This window comes from Caloenas nicobarica, chromosome 8, assembly GCF_036013445.1.
Source record: "Caloenas nicobarica isolate bCalNic1 chromosome 8, bCalNic1.hap1, whole genome shotgun sequence".
Lineage (NCBI taxonomy): Eukaryota > Metazoa > Chordata > Aves > Columbiformes > Columbidae > Caloenas > Caloenas nicobarica.
The window spans coordinates 10,323,822-10,346,836 of NC_088252.1; positions in this window are offsets into that span (position 1 = coordinate 10,323,822).

The window sequence follows — 23,015 nt, forward strand, 5'->3', positions numbered from 1 at the left end:
AGTGTGAAAGAATTTAATGATCACAACGTCCTTTAGATCTTCTGAGCAAATCAAAATTCTTGCCAGGTAGTGGGCATCAGCCTCTGTTTACCAAATGCTCCTCAGCCTATAACCAATAAATGATTAACAAGGAACTTCTCAAGTCACTTTCCAGATGTTGTTTATTGAGACATCCTTGCGCTGCAATGACAAACGGGGCAGAAATAAGCAACACGCAGCTTGGCAAGATCCTGCCACTCAGCAGAATATCCCCAAGGCTGAATAATTTGGGTGAACACCACTGTACAAAGGTTAAATCTATTTTCCTTTATATGAACTGAAATGTGTCCCAGCTGGTACTCATTAGGCTTGAAGAACCCAATACTTGTATTTTCTAAAAACAAGTAGTAACAACAAGCCTTTAACACGAGAGCAAAGGGTAACACTTCAGTAGCTCTTACACCGTTTGATGTGCCTGATGCTTTATTCTTTTTGCTGCAGAGAAAATCTTAAGATAGCCACAAAGTTTCCTAGAATGAACTGTGAAAAGTTACACTAACAACGAAAGTGGGAGGGAGGCTACTTTTTCCATTCTTTTGCACCTCATTATACTCCTAAAAATAATAGTGTTGCTATAATGATAATTCCAATACAAAACAACTTAAATGGGACAAAGCTACAAACATACCGCGCCAACATAAGGATAACCCTGTATTGCCAGGAGCAGCCCAAGTGACCACTAAAACCAGCAATACTTGGTGCAGTTAAAATGTCACAATTCATGGCAAGGGCCATAATGGATTAGCATGTATACATGTACAGTGCATGGCTGTAACTATTCTGTATACACGCAGGGTGACAGAGCCCTAACCTCAGAACTACTGTGATGAAAATTCTGAAATCCATTGGCAATTTTTTTCACAGACTAGCAGGTGAGATGGTATAAAAAATACACTGCATATGTACAGATTAAAAAAAAAAAAAAAGGTTAGCAGACTCAGAATAATAAAACTATAATTGGAACTGATCTAAGAAAAAAAAAAAAAAAAGGCACATTTTAGTGACCAGATTTGCAGATACAGTGTTACGTTAAGAGAAGATGTTGAGATCTACTAGCTGGTTTCACAAAATTTAAGTCTCAGAAGCCTGAAATCCTACAAAAATTTGCATATTTTTCAGTACCTTATGTTAAAATGTATAATGATTCAGGCACATTTGAATAAGAGACAAAAAGAAGGATAATAGAAACTGTCTGGTTTGGGATTCAGTCAAAACCTGGGACCCGCCCTTCAACTGGGATGTGATTCACTGCTCTGCATCAACCGAACAACTGTAACGGTTCTGAGATAATGGGTGTGTTTCGGCAACCAGAAAACAGGAGGGAAGAGCAGCACAACATAACAAAAAAGAGGCTTTTCCTTCCCCTCTTTCACAACCTCAGTGCCAATGCTTTGTATATGACAACAGCCGTCCCTTTCCAACAATTTCAAGTGACCTGTGGTGATGCTCTAACAAACCTCACTCTTATTTTATCCCGTTTCAAAACCCTGTAACCCTATAATAACAAATAAGACTTGGGGGTGGGAGCAGCTGGAGTGGCAGGTAAGCCAGTGCGTTCGTGTTCTCCAGATGCACCATTATTTTCGTCCTGTTCCCTGTGGTCCCAGCCATGTCCTGGCAGTTCCCCATCAATTTCACTGGCATTCCTTAGTCCCAGAGGATTTAGGATTTAGTTCTGCTAATCTCTGGATCCCATATAGCATTAGATATTTAGGCTGTGATCTCAGGCAAGGATTTTTCCCTAGAGTCATATTAGATTACTAAGACGCGGGGAAACCAAATAATTAAGGAAATCCATAATGAGGGGTATTAGCTAAAGAGATATTCCATGCGACAAAAAAACAACTGAAAGGCACAAAATAATCTCGTTTAAAAGGAAGAAGAATTTCCTTCAGAGTGGCAAAATGGCCATGTCAGTCTGCAGCACCAGCTGGTCGCTGGGCAGCAAGGGCAACCGTGGGGACGGCTGGACCGCTCAGCTCAGCCAAGAGCCTGGTATTCTGGGCTCAGTGGGGAGATGCTGGTAAATCCTCTGCTGCCCAGACTGGAACTGGGCAAACTTTACTTTATCTGCATTCAATCCCCGCTACACCACGCTCCTGCTGTAACAGCAGTGTCAGCCTGCAGATAGACAGGGACCTTAGGGAGGTATCACCCTCTTCAAAGTTAAGTAATCCAAACGCCTGTTCAGCTCCTGCCCATCCAAGTAGACACAGCACAATAAATTAGGCTCCAGTCCTGTCTCTGCTCTACCACCAGCTGTGGATTTCTTCTCATTCACACTAGTCTTAAACAGCACTTGTACTGAGTACTGGCTCTTTCTCATTTCACTCCTGCAAACAGGCCCCAGGCACAGCCAAGGTCTCCCAGCACATTATTTATCTGGTGACCTCTAGATGCTGGAGTTTGATAGGTGATGATTTCACTACAAAACAGTTAATTGATAAATCAGTTCAGCTTCTTTCCGAATCAGGTACTGACACAACAGCACACTGCAGAAGGACCTAAAAGAACTGTGCAATAATATATTGATTATAAACAATCCAAGAGCCATTGTCAAAAGCAGTAGGCATTGTTCTTCCCAAAAATCAAATCCATACTTTAACGATCTGTTTTCCCTCATTAAACACTTGAAAGGCTTTCTTAATAGCACTTTCTACAACACGGATGCCCTATTTCATTTTGACACATACAACATGCTCCTGTCATTTTCTTCATTGTATAGTAGCTTGTTTTGCTTACTGTAAGACAGAGCAGTTATTTTATGCCATATCTTCTCCTTTGTAGTGCCCATTTACAAATAGAAAAATCCATGTACATCTTTGTCTCATCTGTCTTTAGCAATGAAATGAACCAAACAAAACCTCTGAGCAGCAAAACAAAAGTCACACCAGAAAGAAACTGGGGAAAACACCAGAATTTGGTTGAAAATTATTTGGCATATTCTGTTCTGATTTTTTTTTTGAGGTTCACATGATTCACATCTTTGATGGAAAGGTAATGACTGCAAACAAGCATGCAAGCAAATGTGATCCAAGCAGATATTCTCTTAAGCGTGTTTTCAGCAATATCACTTGAAAATGACACTTTGGAAAGGTTGACGAAGCAGGTTTCATTTCTTGCCTCACATAAGACTAGTCATTTCACATTGAATAGCTTCATAACCGTTTGAGGGGCCTTCAATTTTAGTTACTAACTCTTTGAATCTACAGTAAGAAGTTATTTTCTCTGTGGAAACAGATCAGTGGGAATAAGGTTCTGGGAAAGGTAAGTGGATTTGGCATTAACAAAACATTAATTCCAGTATCAGACAGGACACCTCTCTCTTTCTGCCTACAACTGTTTAGCGTGAAAATTCAGGAATCATCACAAGCAAAAAAATCCTTTCTCCCTGGCAGAAGCCCAAGTCACGCTGAGCTGCATCAGACAGAGCTGGATACTCTCAGCACTGTGGACCACTTGTCATTTCCACGAGAACTATGGCTGCCTTCAGTAAAAACCTGTATTGTGAACAGCTTAGACAGCTCTAATAGCCAACACTGACAAGAGAATTTGGTTGATACAGCTGCAGGATGTTTAATACAAACTCGAGCTGCTGCCACCTAATTACCCCTTGTGTATTTCTTGTGTAATGCTCTCAGGATCAAGGGCTGTTCCCCAGAGCTCCTGCTGAGATGCAGCCTCCCAAGCGTTTTTTGAAGTACGCACATGTTGAAACCTGGTACCTACAGCCTTATGGATGAAATGGGCTGAAAAAGTACTTCATCAGCACAAGACATTACTGACCCTTACAACATATCATGCTATTTTATGGTGAAACAAAAAAAAATGCTAATTGTGAAATGTATATGGCGCAGTCAATAGAGTTACAACAGAGTTACATCAGTATAACCAAGATCATGGTCTGGTCCGTTACTATTAATTATTTCCAGTAAGATAGGTTTGTGTGTAGGAATACATTACCAAACACAGCTTTCTATTTGCTGACTTTATGTGCAGTGCACACAGTCAGGTCTGGCAGAGAAGCACAGATAGAAACAGAAAGGCTCAATGAGAGCCTGGAGCTTCTGGCTCTGTTACCTGCTCATCGTAGAGCCACATGGAAAGAGCGTAACAGCCTTTGTTTATGGATTCAATGGCTTTTCTTCCCCATATATGAAACACAAAGACTTTGAATTATTTTCAACCACTCCCACAGCTGTTTCAGAAGGGAATTAGGTAATATTTGAAGGGATCTTAGAAAACAAAGCCCTGCATAGGTGCTAAGTGCGATCTTTATTAGTTTCACAGGCAGGTCTGCAGTAGAAAAGCCCTAATAATTTTATTGTGCATTCCTGCACATTAACTTTTCACTCCCGTTTTTTCCTCACAGTAACATAGCTGCTCACACTGCCCTTGTATTCGCTGACTTTCCTCAAAGAGCTGAATAAACAAAGTGGCAGTGTTTGCCACAGTCCTGCACCCCTCGGGTTTACAACCTCCGAGTGGGCTGGCAACGCTGCCTTGAAATTATTCACTTTCCACAAGCACCCCAGAGAACAGATTAAGCCAGAAGAAAGGAAAACTGAAAACCAACATCCGTTAGTGCTTTTTTTTTTACTTTCAAAAGTGTTTGACTGAGTGAGTGGAAGGAAGGAGTCTAAAGCTCCCAAACTACACTTTAAAGTATTTTACTTAAGTGTCAAGGACCAAAGCCCAAATGTCAGCTCTTCAGGGCTTTTTTCATGAATCGCTGCAAATAGAGCCTGAGACAAGAAGGGGAAGACAGTAAAGAGATGTTAGAAACATTCTCATGAGGTTTGCACTGCTTTTCTCTCTTTTCGTGATTTATAGACATACCAGAGCATGCTTTTAAAATAGTTCTGATTTGGTGCGCTATTTGTAATACAGTTCTGCTTATTATTCTAATTAATCAGTAATTTCTTCTCTTGGAATTTGCCTCAACTCTCCCGTTTTAGGAGTTAACTACATGGATATTTCCTAATAGCTTGTTCCTAATAGCTGAGAGGTGCTCTACCTGATGAGCTTCCCAATGCCTCTTTGTGGTAAATAACTATTATTGGCTTCATTTTACCCTCATACACACCAAAAACTGGAAACATTCAGTCCTGCTGTCAGTCTGATGTTAAGCAGCACTCCACCCAGGAAACAGATCTATTAAAATCAACATAAAAACGAAGCAAATCAGCACCACTGCTGGGATTTAGCTTTTTGGGTCACAGAGGACAGAAAGCTATGCCAGGAATGAGGCCCTACTAACAATGGACAATTCAAGTCTCTTCTCCCCAGGGAGCACGGACAGCTCTCCAGGTCTTCCAAAGAGTTCCTGCAGGCTAAAATCCCAAGGACAGAGAGACTCCCAGCTCTGTTCCCATGACATGGAGTCACCAGTTCTGGTGGCAGCATGGTCTAGTGGTGCCACCTCCTGCTCTCATCAATATGTGGGGACACCGTTACTCAAACTAACCTTGTTACTGCAGAAGCAGGAGTTGGTTACCCTCCAGAGCCCATCCTCAAACACTCCCAGGAGGCAAGGCCAGCTTCAGTGTTTGTGCACATGCCACAAAATGTGCAAAATGGTATTTAAAAGGTTTAAGTTGGATCGTGTTACAATTTAGAGAGGAAACAGAAAGAGACGGAGAGCGAGAAAGGAAATGCCACACTTCAGAAATGAAGATTTCAACATCAAATTGTAAGGTGGGTGTAAAAAGTCTTAAAAAAAAAATCAAAACATGATAAATTATCAAAAAAAGCTAATCAAATTCCTGTTGGCTTGTAACAAGCTACAAAGGCTTCTTCTATTCAGTTAAAAAAAATACAATCTCCACTACTATTTTACTTTGTATCTGCCTTATTTTGGCACATGTTGCTGGAAACTCAAACACAGCTCTGTAACCTAGATGGTAAATAATTTCCAGACTTTTCCTGAGGTCATGCAAATAATCTGTGTGTAACAGAAGTCAAATGCGCTTTTGTGAGAAGAGCACTTGGTAAGATTTATTCAAACTGCACTTCCAGTTTCAAATTCTTTTAAATTCTGCAAATTCAGTATTCTTTCCGTAATACCAGTAAGAGTTTCATTGCTCCATGTGACGTAAATCAGTGTTATCAGTATTTAGCGAGAAACCAGAACTCTTTTTTAATACTCATTACTGGACAATTATCAGTCATGTCACGTGTTCATTTGAATAGATCTATCTGTACAGTATCTATGAGAACAAACACAACACTGAAAGCAACTGTAATACACATCCTGCTCTTCTATCCATCCTCCTCATGGCTTCCTGAGGGAGACAGCTATAAATTTGCTACAGCATCACCTTCAGCTGCTCAAGTGTCAGACTCTGAGTTCACACTTGAGGAGTTTCCTTTAAGCTTTTCTAGCTCACTCACCAATATTATCAATTACAGAGCATAGACACCCAGTTCAGGATTGAACCTCTCCTTAAAGACCTCTAACACTGCCGCTGGGACAGAACACTGCTCTGCTTTGTGACTGCAGAGGAAATATCCAGGGTACCAACCAGGGCATTTCGATGCTACCCAGGTATGTCAATCCTGGTGAGACTTTCGATACTGAAAAATCAGTAGAATTAAAATTCTTTTAATAAAACAGCTTGTAGATAAATTCCAAAGTATATTCTCATAACCATAAACTAACCTCAGTCTGCTAATCCCTGCCTGGGCTGAGAAAACTGTTTTGCTATTAGCCTCAAAAATAGCAAATTCTATACAGGGCACAAAACTGCTACGGGAGGCAGGGGGTATGAAGCAGGTAAGAGGCTGTTCTGGCCACACTCGCCATCTCCCTCTTCAGCTCCAAACCAACACATCTGGGGATTCCCTGGGACCACCTCTGCCAGAGTCTGGAAGCAGAAGAGAGGGAGCCAGAAGTCCTGCGGAGGCAGATGCTCTGCAGGCACATTGGTGTGTGCACTGCAGGGCTTGGGAAGGGAAGTAAAAAGGGAGAAGGGCTGCGGGTCTGAGCTGTCTCAGCAACCTAGTGAAGCTGGTCAATCAAAGACAGCAGAAAGTAATACCGGCTAATGCATAGTAACATGGTCCTCTCCACAGTAAGAAGCCTAAGGAGAGGCTGCACTAGTCAGGACACAATTCTTCGTCTTCACTGAGCACAATTTCACTGTGAAGGGCTGCGACAGGATCTGTGGCTGAATTCCTGGCTCTCAGTGGGAGCTGCACTAGCACAGACACAGCTTTCATTCCCTCACTTGGACTTTTCCAGACTATCTCATCCCAGCAAAATTAAATTGCACAGAAAACAAAAGCCAGTAAAAACATTAAACACAGTAATTAGTCAATACAACCAAGGGTAGGAAACCATTTATTATGAGAATTAAGTGAATGATTCACAATGAATAATTTATGTAGCAAACTTAGGTTTGGGTTGATTTTTTTTTTCCCTGCTGAGAGAGAATTCACCTGACAGTTTTGCAAACTGCCTTAAATATGTGGTTTGCTCCCCAATATTCAGCTGTTTAAATTAGTTGTGACTAAGCAAAAAGTCTAGTTAATACAATGGGGCAGATGAAACTAAAATAAATGTTCTTATGCACCTGAATTTAACCATTTATGTTTATTTTGTAAGACTTGCTGGGCACAGGTATTATCTCATGGCCACATTAAGCATGACATGCCAGCACTCCTCCCTTCCCCTTCCTTCACTCAGAAGATGAGTGCGATGCTCAGCAACCTTCATGCCAGATGAAAGACTGGGACCAAAGAGTCGTCATTATGATCTGCAATATTGAACACAAGGCACAAAAAACTGCCACATAATAACACTATAGATCCCAACCCTTCCTTCATATTTCACTGCTCAAATGACAAATAAATGAACCTATCAGAGTTCCTAGGATGTATCATAAAGTGGAAATATTGCAGATAGAATAAATAAAACATTTTTTATTGTAGTCAATAGCACCAGAGTGGCTAGAGCTACATTTTAATAAAAGTCTCTATTATTTGAATCAGTATCGGACTCCCTATGAGCAGCCTCCACCTTTCTTTTCTGCAGACACACTTTTCCCTTTGCAGGTACTGACAACTCCCTCGTACTTACACACACCAAAAAAATCCCTTACATGTACAAATCTTGTAATAATCACTGCTGCTCTTTAGTAAGCATTCCCTTTTGACTGGCATGTCTGAAAGGCACATCAGCTTTCATATATGCTAAGCAGTCCTTATCCTGATTAGTCTTTTTTTTTTTCCTATTCATAGATCAGATAAAATTGAAAATACCTCCACACAAACTGAAAAGACATTTGAAGGTTTAGCCCTGCTCACCTTCCTCCAAAGGTGACAGACTGCAGTACAGCATTTCATTAGGAGCCTCAGCACATGTATTCCTACATCAACAAAATGTTTCTGAAGTAGTAGAAATGTACGGGTTTTATATATTCCCACCTCATTTCTACAGAAATTTACTTCAGGTCATAGAGTGCCTGGTTTGAAGTCCTGGACCCATGTGGTGTAATTTGCAACAGTGTCTTCATGTCAACACTTCAATGCCACAGGGCACAAACGTATGGTTTGGTCAGACAAACTCAGCAAAATAAATTATTCCACAGCAATGCTTAGAAAAGTAAACACAGAGCAGCAAGCACTGGAGTCTCCTGCAGTGGAAGGTCAGGCCAGAGTGTCCTCTGCATGCATGGGGCTTGGTGGGCTTTAAATAACAGAGACACAGACAGTGATTCTGCAGCTACACATCTGCGGCATCTGGCTTCTCTTCTAAGATTGTTTTTTTCTTCAAACTAAAGGGACCCCTGTTGGATTACAAGGAAGGTGGGAAAGGCATGGTTAAAATGCAACGAAACGCATCTGCACAGCTGCACACGAGTCCAGCAGTCCAGGACAGACCTGTGGGAAAGAACGTAATTTTCTACTTAGAACTGAAGTTTGAGCCAAAAGGTTGCTTTTGATTTTGGGACTCAGAAACAGAGCATCTTTTACCTTCTGAAATGCCACAGTTTGACCTTGGACTTTAGTGTGAATATTGTCAAAGGCAGAGCAGAATTGTTGCCAGATCCTGTACCCATCATGGGATGTGTCAAAGAAGGATTACACTAGACACCCCCAAACTCTGTCCGAGGTCAGAAGATCTGCTTGAAAAATACTAGGAGAAGAACATAAGACACTGTTTCAAAGAAACCAGTCACTGCAGGTCCAGTGGGATCACAAGGATTGCTGTTTGGATAGCAAAAAGAGGGAAACCACTGCAGAAGAGGGAAATGGAGATTTGCACAGCGCTAATTCAGTCCGAAAAGGAGCCTGAGATCCCAGGGAGCCAAGCTGTTTAGTGCTGAGTGCTCTGTCATACCCGTGCCTGGCTGGCTGCTTCTGGCTGCGGGGTGCACAGTGCTCCGTGTCTGCGGGATAAATCATAGGCCAGAAAGTGTACCAAGGATGCCCATCGATTCACTGATCTCCTGCCATCCCAGGGCTGGTTTACACCACATCAACATCAATTCTTTTACTACAATGGTGGAACATTTTTAGCCTGAGATTAATTTAAAACAGACACGTATAGCAAGATGCTTTTGTGGAGACAAAGCAAAATAATTAGGTGATATCATCAGAGTCTTTTCCACACCCTCTTCTTTACACTAAAATGACAGTGCCTCATTTTCATTTGGGTTTTAGCAGGAAGATTGCTGACACATACTGGTTATCCCACAATGAAATAAAAGTAAGCAAAGCTACCATCTTAAAAACAACTCTGATACTTGGAACAAGAAAGCTAATTATTTAATATCCAATACTTGCTTTCAAAGCATTAAATGATAAAAAAAAAATCCTTTATAGTCAATGAAAGAAGATGGTTCTGTGACAGGATTCCTATTAGGCTCTGGGGGAAAAAAAGAAAAAAAAATGTTTCTTATTCCCTTTGTGCCTCCCATTCTCGTAAAACATAAATCAACCCTTGGCACCCTTAACACAATTAACATTAGATACAAAAATAAAAAATGCTAATGCTTTAAAGCAGTTCTTAGGCAACTTAATCATGGCTATTGCCTCCATTGCCTTCTAGAGACAAACATACAGTTAGAGTTTATCAGTGCCCTGAGAATTAGATTTGTTCCCATCCTCATGGCAGCATGATCGCTGCACTGCATTTTAGCTGTCTGCCAAATCATACACACTTTTTATTCTTCTATGTCATTTTATTGTTGTGGTTGGTTTTTTTTGGTTTGGGCTTTGTTGTAGCACCGTGTTTGCTGATCACACACCAGCTTGCTGTCTGGGCACGCATTGTTTGATTTAAGCATCTGTTGCTATTCAGAAGGGGCCGAGGAGCGACACATGGCTGCCAGGGATCCTCCTCCAGGTACCTGATCCCAAGGAGTCCAGCCAGGCCGTGGCAGATATAGGAGGAGCCCAGGATGTGGTCACCCCCGAAAAACCCGTGTGTGGGGGCTGAGACCCGCTGGATGGACATGGGATGCAGAGGAAAGGGCGTGAAGGTGATGGGGCGCAGGCGCCTCTATTTGGCCCCACCAGCAGCAGGATGCTGGGACACAAAGGGATTCTTTCCACCAGATTAAACTTGCAAATCTCCTACTTTGCAGGACTGGCATTGTAATTCAAACTCTGTGCCACCGAAATGTAATGATTTACCACTCCTCACAACCCACACAAACTGACACCAGAGATTTGCGAGCAATTAATTGATAGCGCATTACAATCTGAGATAAGTAATAAGCACTTCTGCTCACAAAGCTGCCAACACACACTGCATAGCTTCCTGATTTGGCCCAATCAGTGAAATATGCACTGAACTGCATCTGTAATAGCGTTATTCACTATCTAATTATCATTATTTGCATTTATGATAGGTTAAATGCAGTGAATGGGATCAGACACACAGGAAGCACTCAGCACTGAGGATACAGAAATAGTAAAAGAGAAATCTCACTTTTGGAAAGTGACATCGCCAAATAGAATAGGTCCAAAATTTGGCCTAAAATGCAATGGTGGAGGCAATAAAGCCAGAAGAAAAAAAAAAAAAAAAAAAAATCAAGGAATGCAACGCCTTGGGATGTTAGCATGCCTCTGGACTGAATCAAGAGATACAGGTGGACAAACAAGAAGCAAGCAAGCAAACGGAGCAACAGTCTAGATCTTAACATGTCATCCTTGACAGCAGCACCAATTCAAGGAGTTCCCACCTACCCTCACCCAGTCCAGTTGTTGCTCTCAGGTCTCCATACAGCTCCCCTGTAAGATATCAGGAACGAGTACTACAAACTCCATAACCCAGTAAGCATATCATAAAACTTAGATTGTTCTTAACTATCAGAGTAGCTAGAAAATTATAGAATGTGCAGCTTGGGAATCCCCTCTCCTGGCCTGAGGGCTTCCTGAGCAGCAGGGGTACAACAAAGAGCCTAGTATTACAGCAAGAAAGAGGGTTTCAAATGTGTTCCAGTGTGTATCCTATATTAAACAATTTTGAAGAAAACACATAGGAAGTCCATGAAGTGGGGACCAGAGTGCCTCCTGCCAAAGAAAAATTCCAAATCATTAAGGCACAGAGCAATTGTCACTCTGTGCCTACCCCTGTGCATTGCAAATCATCTCCTGCACACTTTAGTTTAAGGTGCTGAGGCCAAGGCTGAGGAGAGGATGGGTGGGTGGGTGCAGCATTCCCTGGCTCCCCGTGAGACCTGCTGAAATGCACCTCGTCTGCCTCACTGCACCCACCCCTGCATTCCCCATGAAGGAAACCAGGAGATGGGAAGGGATGGGTTTCATCCCCACATATGGCTGCGAGGATGCCTGTGGTGTGCAGGAGGACCGGGAGGCACAGCGCAGTTGCCCTGGGCTGGCCCAGGAAAACACACTCAGACCCCTGAAAGAGAAATGTGAAGTTCTGACTCCCCCAGCAAAAAGAGAGAAACAGTCGTCTTCCTCGTCCTAGCTTTCTAGCCACTGGGTTAGTGTGCAAAAGGTCCATACCACCAACACGACTCTTTTGGAGATAAATTTCTGCAGGAAAAGGCTAAGGCAATTTCCTTCATGGGCCATAAATCCCAAGTAGAGAGAGGCACCTCCTGGTAGTACTGAGAAAAGCACCTGTATGTCCTGTCTCTCAAGAGCCTGACGCACCCTCTCCCTCATCCATGTATTTATTTGGGGTTAGTGTTCACTCTGATCCCATGAAATCCATCCCGAAATACCCACCCCCTCCCCTTACTTCCCAGCACCTGACCCGGAGCTCTGAAGCCCATCACTTGCCCCTGCTGCCCAATAGTCAGTGGCTCCTGTACTGCTGGGTCTGAGATCCAACCTCCCTGCCTCAGTTTCCCAGCAGAAAACAGGAGTGACTCCATTCCTACCTCAGAGTGGTTTAGTGGCACAGATGTATATTCACAGACTACTGGCCATGTAGACAGAGTAGTAATGAAAACTCTGCAGACACCAAGGGTAGCTGGCAAACCATTTTCATAAAATGTAGAAAGATTTCAGCCCCAAACCTGCAGAAAGCCCTGCAAGCTGGCAGTTTCGTCAAAGGCTGAAATTGCTACGGACAGGTCCAGTCAAGTTTCTCTTCAAGAGACCTCACAGAGGCAGGTGAGCAATGTGACATGACAGAGTGTGGACCCGAGAGCATCCTTCACCAGCAACACTAATGAGACAAACAAGCGAGTCCACTGGGCTGACCCTAGCGCACAGAAGCCGAGACCCTGGAACACATCGCCTTTCTGATCATCTTCCCTTTAAAAGTTTACTAAATCAAGCAGGATTACCAGGACAGGGGCACAACACCTCGAAACAAACTGCTTTTCATTTCTAGCTAGTCACAGCAATCTTCATGGTTCTAAGGTATCAATTATGCAGTTCCATACTAATTTGCTTTGCAGGAGTTCTGCACTAATCTGTGTGTGCTAACTGAGCAAAATAAATGCTTTTAAATATCCTCTCACCACAGATTCTGCTTTGGTGGTCAAACCTGCCATGGAGTTGTGAAGACAACTGTAAAAACCAGTGGTAAATACTACAGCAGGACAAATTCATCCAGGCAACAGCATTGATCCTACTTCAGCTCCAGCCAGTGACTACTGCCAATAATTTAACTGGCAAACATCAAGCCATGTATTTCAATAGATAATCAGGTTCAAGGAGTTTTCCGTGGATCTGGGTGCCAGGAGGCAGGACTACACCTGACAATCAGGGAAGGAATTGTCATTACATGTTTTCAGAAAGCGAAGCTTACCAGTTGGTGTTTAAAGAACATGTATTTAACTCATTTTGTATTTTTACGTACAGAGCCAGTAAGAAAAAAGAAATCCAAAACCTAAAACAAAATACTGAATTTATTCCACTCTGGATAGTATAGACTGTTTTAAAGTATATAATCAGGTCATAAACTCTTTTCCCACCTTCACCTGAAATTTCATTCTTCCCAATAGCAGATAGCAGCAAAAACCCTAGAGAGGGTCTTCATTGTCATACCAGGTCCCTAATGATATCACTACAAGAGAATAGCTACAATTCATAGAATTAACCACCATCTGCTAGCAGCAGCATCTCACGGTGATGGACATCCTTCTCATGCCAAGGTCTGAAGACTTGAGCCAGTTCCTGCTCTGCAGGCTGGCACATACCAGTAACCAACAGTTATTTAAAAATCTGCTATTTCTAGTTTACCTTTGACTTTCAGGACTTTCTTTGATTCAGACACTTTCTCACATCACTTTTCATGCAGCAAATGGTGATGTGATTTTATACACCTATTCAAATGCTTCTAGTTTGACTGTACTGCACTGTACAGGTACGTATGTGAAGCAGTGTTCCTATCAGAGAGATACAGCTCTTGTCCCTTGGTGTGTTTACAATACTGTCCTAAGTAGTGGACCAGCCTCTGAAGCAGCAAAACCCAAGCTATTAGAACTCTGTCATGTTTTTCAGCACGACATGGTTTTCAGCATGTTAATGATTTTGCTTTTAGGGATAATCCTGCACACGTTCCGGTTTGCATCTGTGCTAAAGACGACATCATCTCTCACACGAAAATGCCCACGGTATCGAAGATAATGTACTCTCTGCTTCTCTTTTGGAAGGGAATTTATGTTCCTCCAGTGCAGATGTTCCTCTTCCCTTCCATGAAATCTCTGTCTAAAGAGAAGTCAAAGGGAAAAAGGAAGAAACATCATAATTCTGGGGTTTTTATTATACAAGAAGCCAGCTCTCCCGGATTACAGTCTAGCACTCACCACTATAATGAATTATTTATCCTAGGAAAACAAAAATGCTTTATTTAAGATGACAGAGAGCCTGTAAATTTGCTTCTTATATATGCACTGACTAATTAGATTAATTAAGCATGCATACACTTCTGAACAATCAGGCAGGTGGCAAATCACATTTAAGATGACTTATATGATTTATTCTATCATCCTCACACTTCACAAATGACATCCATTCCAGTATGAAACCAGGGCAGAAAATAGCCTATTATTTGTAATGTACAGTACCATTATTTTCACATTTTATTTACTTCTTTAAAGAAACTGTAAGATAAATAAACAGTTCCAGCAGCTAATCCTCTTTCATACAAGCACCCAGAAATATAATTCACTGTACTGCATTAAAACAAAACCTGGTAAAGCTATTAACACCATGACTGCAACTGAAATCTGTGAGACAAAGGAACTCTGTTGTAAGGCTAAAGAACTGTGCTGAAGCTCTTACACAGAGTACCGTGAAACTTAGCTATTTCAACCTGCAGAGATTCACGCAACCTTTCATTTTTCTCTTCAAGCAATAAAACAAAGGAAGGGTAATAGCTGGAGATTTCTCCACTGAGTGTGCAGCTGTGCTGCTGCAGACAGCTGTGTCACACTTGGAGCCCAGGACGCTTTGCAGCCTGGAGCAGCGGCCAGCCCGGAGAAGAGAAACTGCAGCCCAGGGAACAAGCGCAGAACTCCTCTCTCTTGCGTTCCAAGCCCTGGGAGATGCAAACCCTGGGCTGGTGCCCTGGCACGTCCTGCACCAGGAGAAGACAGAGCATGTGGCATCAATAAGCTCTCTGCTGGCAGTGCTGCAGCCAGGATCCACCTGGTCTGTGCTGGTCGAGTGCCACCCTCAGTCCAAGCCTCAGAGATGTTCCAGGCCCCCCACGTCCACAAGCGATCAGCCAGGTGACAAAGCCCAGCTTTGGCAAGCCTAAACCCCCAACAATGTCACCAGCGATGATGCCTGCAGCAGAGACTGGAGCAGTGGTACCAGGAGCAGAAAGGTAACATAAGCTCAGCAAGACAGGAATATAATCAACACTTCAACCGGTTATATCCACAAAACAAGGCAGGCATCAAAACAACAACAACAAAAAAAACACCAAACAAACAAAAAACCCCCACCAACCTAAACCAGCCAAATCTGAACAGAAAGGATTTAATGGAGTCTTTCCTCATCTTTATGAACTTAAATGCTGAGGCTTTCACTATGAGTTAATGACTGGTTTGCACTACTCCTTTCTCTGTGCACCCTGTCACTAATCGGGAGCAGTGAGCTACCTCAAAGCCTCATTACTAGCCAACAAAAAAAGCCAATGAATCGTCAAACAGAAGTTTTGCTGCAGTGGCATATTGCCATTTAGCTAGAGGGAGGCAGGAGAAAGCAAGTCAGCAATGACATATTCTGTGCATCCAGCTGGGAGAAAAAGAAAACCCAAGTATAATACTGCATCTTATCGGAAGTAGTTAATCTGACATAACTTACTTAACAAAAATTACAGTCTATTAAAAAGGCATGTAAGCAATGCAGCTGAAAACAAGTCTACACGGGAATCAGCTAGCATAATTATGGCTGGCTAAAAAACAAGAGAGACAGAAGAAGAAAACTGCATAATTTACCAGCTGACAAACGTTAATGACAAATAGAAGAAAACAGGTCCTTGACAAAGAAGAAATAATAGTTGCTCACTTTGTAGTCTCACTTCAGAACACAAATATTTTTATCCCAGGAAAAAAAATAAATAAAAACCACAACCGAAACCTTTGCGAAACTAACAGATCAGCACAAAATGGGAACGTCTCCACAACAGGGGTTAGTACTGGCTTCTGTTTACTTGCTGGTTACACACAGGTTGCATGTAAAGAAAATACATTTTTTTCTGGAATTTTGCAAGATTGATATTTCTCTCCATCTCCTAACAAGATAATCACATGCATTGTGTAACACTAAGCATATGAGTAGTCCTTCTGGAGCCAGGCTTTAAATTCAGGACACACTGAGCTCCTGCGCTGAGCTGAAGCCACGGGGAATGCCACAGGGATTGAGCTGTTGTCCTCCGCAGACAGATAAGAGGCCTGTGAGGATTTAAGGTTTACATCCCACTATCCACAAATATCTCTCATAACAGTATGGAAAAAAAAAAAAAGTCATTGCCATTTTTCAGGTGTTACATTTTTGTTGCTTAGTTTTAGGATAATTTCATATATTGGAATCACAACAGAGCAGTTCTAACACAGCAGCCCTCAGACGAGCACCTCCAGGATGGCCTGCGCAGAGGTTGGAGGTCCCATGCTCCTTATTAAACCCTTTTTTTCCCCTCACATTAAAGGCAGTCAACATTATTCATCATAATGGTGTAGCTGCCACATGAAAATTAATCCTGGATGGGGATCAAGGCCACGCATTTGCAAGAGGAAAAAGTGTACTGCAGTTGAAGATTCTTGGGTATTAAGCACTGCATGAGACTGGGGTGATGTATGGGCATCAAAGTAAGAGAGCAAATGATTTTATGATATGGAAAACACAGTTATCCTGGGAAGGAGACATGCTAAAAAAACCCCACAATCTCAGGCCCGGACTAACTAGCAGCCTGATTATTAAAGCTATATTGGTGCCTAATAGGCAGCTAGTAGGATTTTTTTGCATCATTAGGCCTCCAAACACCATGGCCTGAGGAAGCAAATATGCCGATTGTGATCTTGAATGTTGTCCATGTGCTCCGCCCTGGAATGCCTCCACAATCTGACTGTCACCTAGATGAACACATGCTTGGAGTAAATTTCCATTATATTTTCATCTGGTAGGTGCAAGCAATTTGATCATATCAAAAAAAAAAAAAAAAAAGGGAGGGGGATATGGGACCATTGTCTAGATGTCAGTGATCAAATAAAAATTACTAGAACCTAATTTGTCATCTGAAAAAGGAAGAATCTAATATGACAAGTAATCATTTTACATACTTGTATTCACGTGGCCTTACAGGTGGCCAATTTTCTGTAGCAGAAGACAATAATTAGCAACACTCAAAAATGTTATTCATAATTAGGATTTGTTTAAAAGTGTGTTATTAGACACCTAAATGCACAGTTCTGTTTATGGGATTTCAGGTAAGAAATGTTGATTAGGAAAGGAACAATGAAATAGGACTAAAAGCAACATGAAACAAGCAGAAAGTTTGGAAACAACTGCTAAGCAGAACAGTCTTTTATGACATGTAATTTGTAAAAGAAAAAGCTGTCAATGAAATTTCATAACCAGGGGGAAAAAAAAAATAGCTGAAAAATGGTCCAGATCTGGTACAAAGCACAGCAGTCCATGGAGAAAGGCAAGGGCTGCAAGGCAGCAACGCCCAGCCCAAGATCACAGTGTGGTTGTCTACCCAAGCCCCCGGACCGGCAAAGCAGCTCAGATCCAGCTGTGTGCACTCAGCCTTCAGCCTCATGTATAGCAGGGCTGTGACAGTGTGGGTTAAATCACTCAGCTTCATTCTTCAGAAAATTCACAGCGTTTCACACTACTAAATTGGAGGTTACAGAAAGCTGAGGATTCCCAAGGGTACTCCATGCATCAGGAAAGAAATGCATTGTCCAGTGTGCTTTTACTGCACAGTTCCTGTCTACCCTGGCTAAAGAACTGACCCTTTACTTTGTATTTTCAAGAAAACAAAATATATTAGTTATCACTGAAAGGTATTTCGGCAGAACGAAATATTTGATGAGCACAAGAAGGTTTTTCTTGAACAAATGCTCCTCATGCACTAATTTTTCCCAGCAAAGAATGAGGGAGGTAGGCACGGGAAGAGGAGTCTCTAGGTACCTGGTACCATCCTGTTTATCGTCCTCTGCTTTGCCTTACTATTCTCATCCTGCATCTTCAACATCTTTACCAAATACTGTAAAGTGTGTTTTGACAGCCCCTGATAAACACAAGCATTACAAATGTATGTCGGCACAACACGTGAAACAACACGTATGTAATAACCTCAGCAATTTCATTTCATATACTCTCGCTTTCCAATGTTGTTTCTCCATCTTCCCTGAGCAAGCTGACTCCAGCACAAGCACTGCAGGTTTCACTGGTTGGGATTTTTTTAAATTCCTCCTCCCCCGCTCTCCTTTAGAGGTCATTCTCTCAAGTAATAGGTTCCGCGTTTTAGCTGTCAGCAATATTTCCTCTTCTCTTCTCCTGCGCTCAGGTCAATCATCCTTTCCCACTGAGGTTGGAAAGCCTGCCTGCTCCTTTGCTTTCTAATTATAATCTGCAATTCATCTTCTTTCACTTTCATTCAGTTCTTGAACCATGTTGGTCTGTCTTTCTCTGCCACTTGAATATGCTCTTTCCCTTGTCTCAAGAGTTTTTATGCAGCTAACCAGGAGGATACAGAACCAGTAACTAGCATTTAGTTCTATTCATAAGATGCTTGCCCCTTCCTAAGTGTCACCCTACAGTGTAAGCACACACAGCTGCAGGTTTATTATGTGGAGAGAGCTGCTGGCAATTTCAGCCTGTAGCAGAGGACCGCACGTGTTGTGTCTTCCAAGTCTCGCTCCTCCTTTCCCAGCTTCCTAAAGCAACCACAGGACTGCACCCTACAAGCCCAGGAAGCATCCCGCCTTTCTGTTACTAACAGTGTTATAAGCAGTCTTGCAAGAGGGGTTTAAAAAGAAAGAAGATTCAAGAAACCTCAATACACAGCAGCTATCTGTGCCAGAGGATTTAATGGTCTGATTTTTTAATAACTTTATCAATATAGATGTGTATTAAAGCTTTCCTGGGCATATATATTTCCATCTCATGTTAAAAATTAGCCTTGAGAATTGCTAGTAGACAAATAATTCCTTTTAATCCTTGTCTTTTCAAGTTCTCATTAGTTTTTATAAATAGCACAACCAAAACATGGATGTTATTTATGGGAATTTAATCCCTGAGTATTTCTCGAAGACATGTTACGTTTAATCAACTTCACGCATCACATTCAGAGCTCTCCAATATTATTAGCAGGCTGGCCACAGAACATTTGCTAGAAAGACTCCACCAGAAATGGCAACACCACCCCCGTGGCTGTCAGGTCAGGATGAATGCCAGGATTTCTCAGACAACTGTCACAAAGTGCTTCAAATCTCTTCAGCAGTCAGTTTTCAAGCAGCTGAATCAATTCAGAGAGCGCGTGAGGGAGCTGTATTTTTAATGACTATAGCCTGAAAACCTTGGTTCTGAGGACTTGGTGGAAATGAAGATGAATTTCAACGTCACAGACTTAGCTTGGGTACCCATCAGGGGACACAGGAGAGATTTCTATCATTTCCTTCTATGAACCCCATGGTACCCACCACAGGACAAGCATCTTCTGCAGGGCACGGCCTCTCTGTGAGATGTGCTGCTCCTCCTCACCAGCCTGATGAACCTGCTCCCAGCCAGCCCAGGAGGAACAGGCAGCAACAGCACTGGCTTGAGAGGACAGTCAAGAAACACCACATCTCTTTTCAGAGCTCTCTTCTGGAGCCAGCTGGACTCACTCTTCTGGAGCCAGAACTCACTTTTCAATCTGCTAGGGCCATTTTTTCCTCTCCTGACAATTAAAGCTAATATAAAGACTTTTATTAGCCCTTTGGAGCCAACAAGTCCAGAGATCTCAGTGTTACGACAAATACAAGATGCATTAGTGTGTCTATATGGATTTAAAGCAGTCAGAAAGGTCGCATGACTATCAAGAATCAGGAAATCTAGCCACAAGGGTTTCTTTAACCCTTTTTATTAAAACCCAAATTCTTTCCATGCTGCATTTTCCCAGTAAAGCAAGCAGAATAATGACACCAAATGTGGCCATAAAATGGAAAAGAGTGAAAACAAATGACATTTCTCTTGTGGGTTCCCTTTCTGGCCTACAGTTTTGCACAAAGTCAAGTTCTCATTAACACTCAGAAAGATTTGAAGAAACACCAGCTCACAGAGTGAGGGGAAACCAGAATTCATTCCATCAATTGTATTCATGAAATACGACATAACTAGACCTACAATTAAACAGTGAGTACAAACTTGCAACAAGAACAACATTCCTTTAGTAAGGCCTGAAACAAAAATAAAGGTACAGTCTGCCAGAGATCAGAAACTCTAGCGAAAGCCATGGAATGCACGTTTAAGTGAAAACTGGTGGACTGCATGCGGACACTGAAATAAAACATCACAGGGAGGTAATGATCCTAGTCCCAGTCAAGCCAGTAATAACATTCCTGATTATTTCAGTGGGAATAAGTTTCCACCCAAATTCTAAATGTTTCACATATGCTAAAAATGAATACACATGTAAAATTAAAGAGCTTTTTTTTGCCTGACATCTTTCAATAGTATCTTAATCAGAAACTTCCAACAGTTTCCTCATCACAAAACAGAAAAATAATTATCAAAATACATGATAAACTGGTCATCACAAGTTACAGAAAAGAAGCAAAGAAGAAACTCCAAGGCAGCGTCCAGGAGATCTGCTCACATAGCAAAGAAAACTGAGAAAATGACATCAAACACCTGCTGAGTTTTTCTAGTAGGTTAATTCTGAATGATAATAGAATTTCAAAATTAGGTTGCGCCGGCAGGTGTAATCATTACCAAGACTGATAGACTGTAAAGCACCAGTGTTCAAACCGTCATTTAAATCTCTGGTAGAATTCATATTAAAAGACTATTAGGTGGTCTCTGTTAGACTGCTGTGAACTTTCCATTATATAAAGTAGTCTATAAAATATTTTTCAGTAGACTGTTTGCTGTCTTTAATTATACAGTGTGATATATAATCTATATCATTTGTAGTTCATTCTCTCCTTGGCAATCTTCCAGCAGTAAAATAATAAACCCGTTGTATGTTTTCAAGTCAATAAATAGCTCAAAAAATAAAATTAAAAAATCTTTCACTTTAAAGTTCCATTTCTCTTCTTTTGTTTGTGTTTCTTAAAAAGAAAGCTTTTTAGTCTGATAGAGATTAAATAAGAATCAAAATCAACAGTTGTAAGTCTATCAAATCTGGAAAATTCTCAGAGATTATAAAATATGATTTTGGGGTTTGTGATTAAAGCTGAAATTGTTTGGGTTCAAAGGACAGTGAATTCATTAAAGAAGCCACTAATAAAAATCATTCAGGCCCTTTATTTAGTTTTAGTATAAAAATTATTTGACATTTGCATTACGAGCTCCGACCTCCCTAAGGGAACGGTCATTTCTCTGTATATAGGGTATGCTCTCTGGAACACAGCAAGGTTGTTGTGCAGGTAATCAATCACGCCAACAGCCCAGCCATCTTGTAAACAGCGAGCAAAACTGTTCACTCCAGGTTCCCTTGTAGCTGCTTTTCGATTTCTGCAGTGTATAAATACATAAGTATAATCAATATTGTAATTAAATTCCCACCCTCTAATACTACTGTAATTCCTGGCAGATTAATTCCTAAAGTACTGCACCTGAAAAGCGTACAAGATGGTATTGACAGCTCCGTACTTTTTAGGGCCATCAGAAAAATGCTGTCAATCACAATGGACTAGTCATGCCGCTGTGACGGCTGGGTAGTTGCTCCCTTACAGCTCTCAGGTGTTTACAGCTAGTCTCATTTCACGTAGATGCTAGGACTGATCACAATAAAATTCCTATAACGTTAGTATTAATAATATTGGAAAAAACAGGAAAGACTCCCCCCCGGCCCAGGCCGTGTGACCGAGGCAGCCGTGCTCCCACGGCCACTGATTCCTGCGGCTGTGATGGAGGGAGAGGCAGGGGAGGAAGAAACGCTCCGCTGTGTGCCAGACAAAAAGTTTGTACAAGTGGCAGTTCACCCTGATTTTTCAGGCAGTTTCTCAGTCAATAGTTCATAGTCCTAGCTCTGCCTGGCTTCAGTGGAGCTTTGTCAGGACATGCCTCACAGAAATGTCAGATTGTCTGCCAGGGTCAGTTTTTGGAGAACCAAGCACTGTTTGCTAGCACACCAGCACTACAGAGACAGAAAAGCCCACTCTTTCCAGGAAGGTTTTCATGAACCTGAAAGTAAACACAAAAATGTAATTACTTGAAAACAAAAATATTTGTGACACTATTCTAGGGTATCATAGTAAAGAATAGTAAAAGCAATAAATATTTATTCTTCATGGAGGCAGTTGGTTGGGTCTTTTTTTAAGATAAAGCTTGTTTAAAAAACTCAGAAAGAAAACTCCTTTTCAATCCTAGGTCTCAAAGTACCTAATAAAAAGAAAAATCACCATTCCTTATTTTACAAGTAAGTAAATAGAGGTGTAACGGACTTATTGAGATCCAACATACAACTGAGAAGAGGTGGGAATAGAACACATTTCCCAGGTCTAGTAAATGCTTTTCCAAAACACAGAGCTCTCAGTTAAATTTAAAAAAATTAACCTACAGGATACTGCTAGACCTGTGTAAGTCTATCCTAATCCTACGCCTTCTCATGTCTCTTAGAGCCTACCCATAAGTGATAACACTTATAGACCACCCGCAGCAGGTGAAACACACATGCTGAACCCAGGAATTTCTGCCAGTTTAAGTAGCTGCATTCTGATTTCACAGGGCATGAATGATTTGAAAGAACTGGGGATTCTTCTCATGTTACATGAATTATTTACCACGGTGGTGCCACGGACTCAGTTCTTGAAGAAGGACTTCAACTTCTTCAGGTCACTGTCCTTAAATTACTTTAAAAAAAAAATTAAAAAGAACCT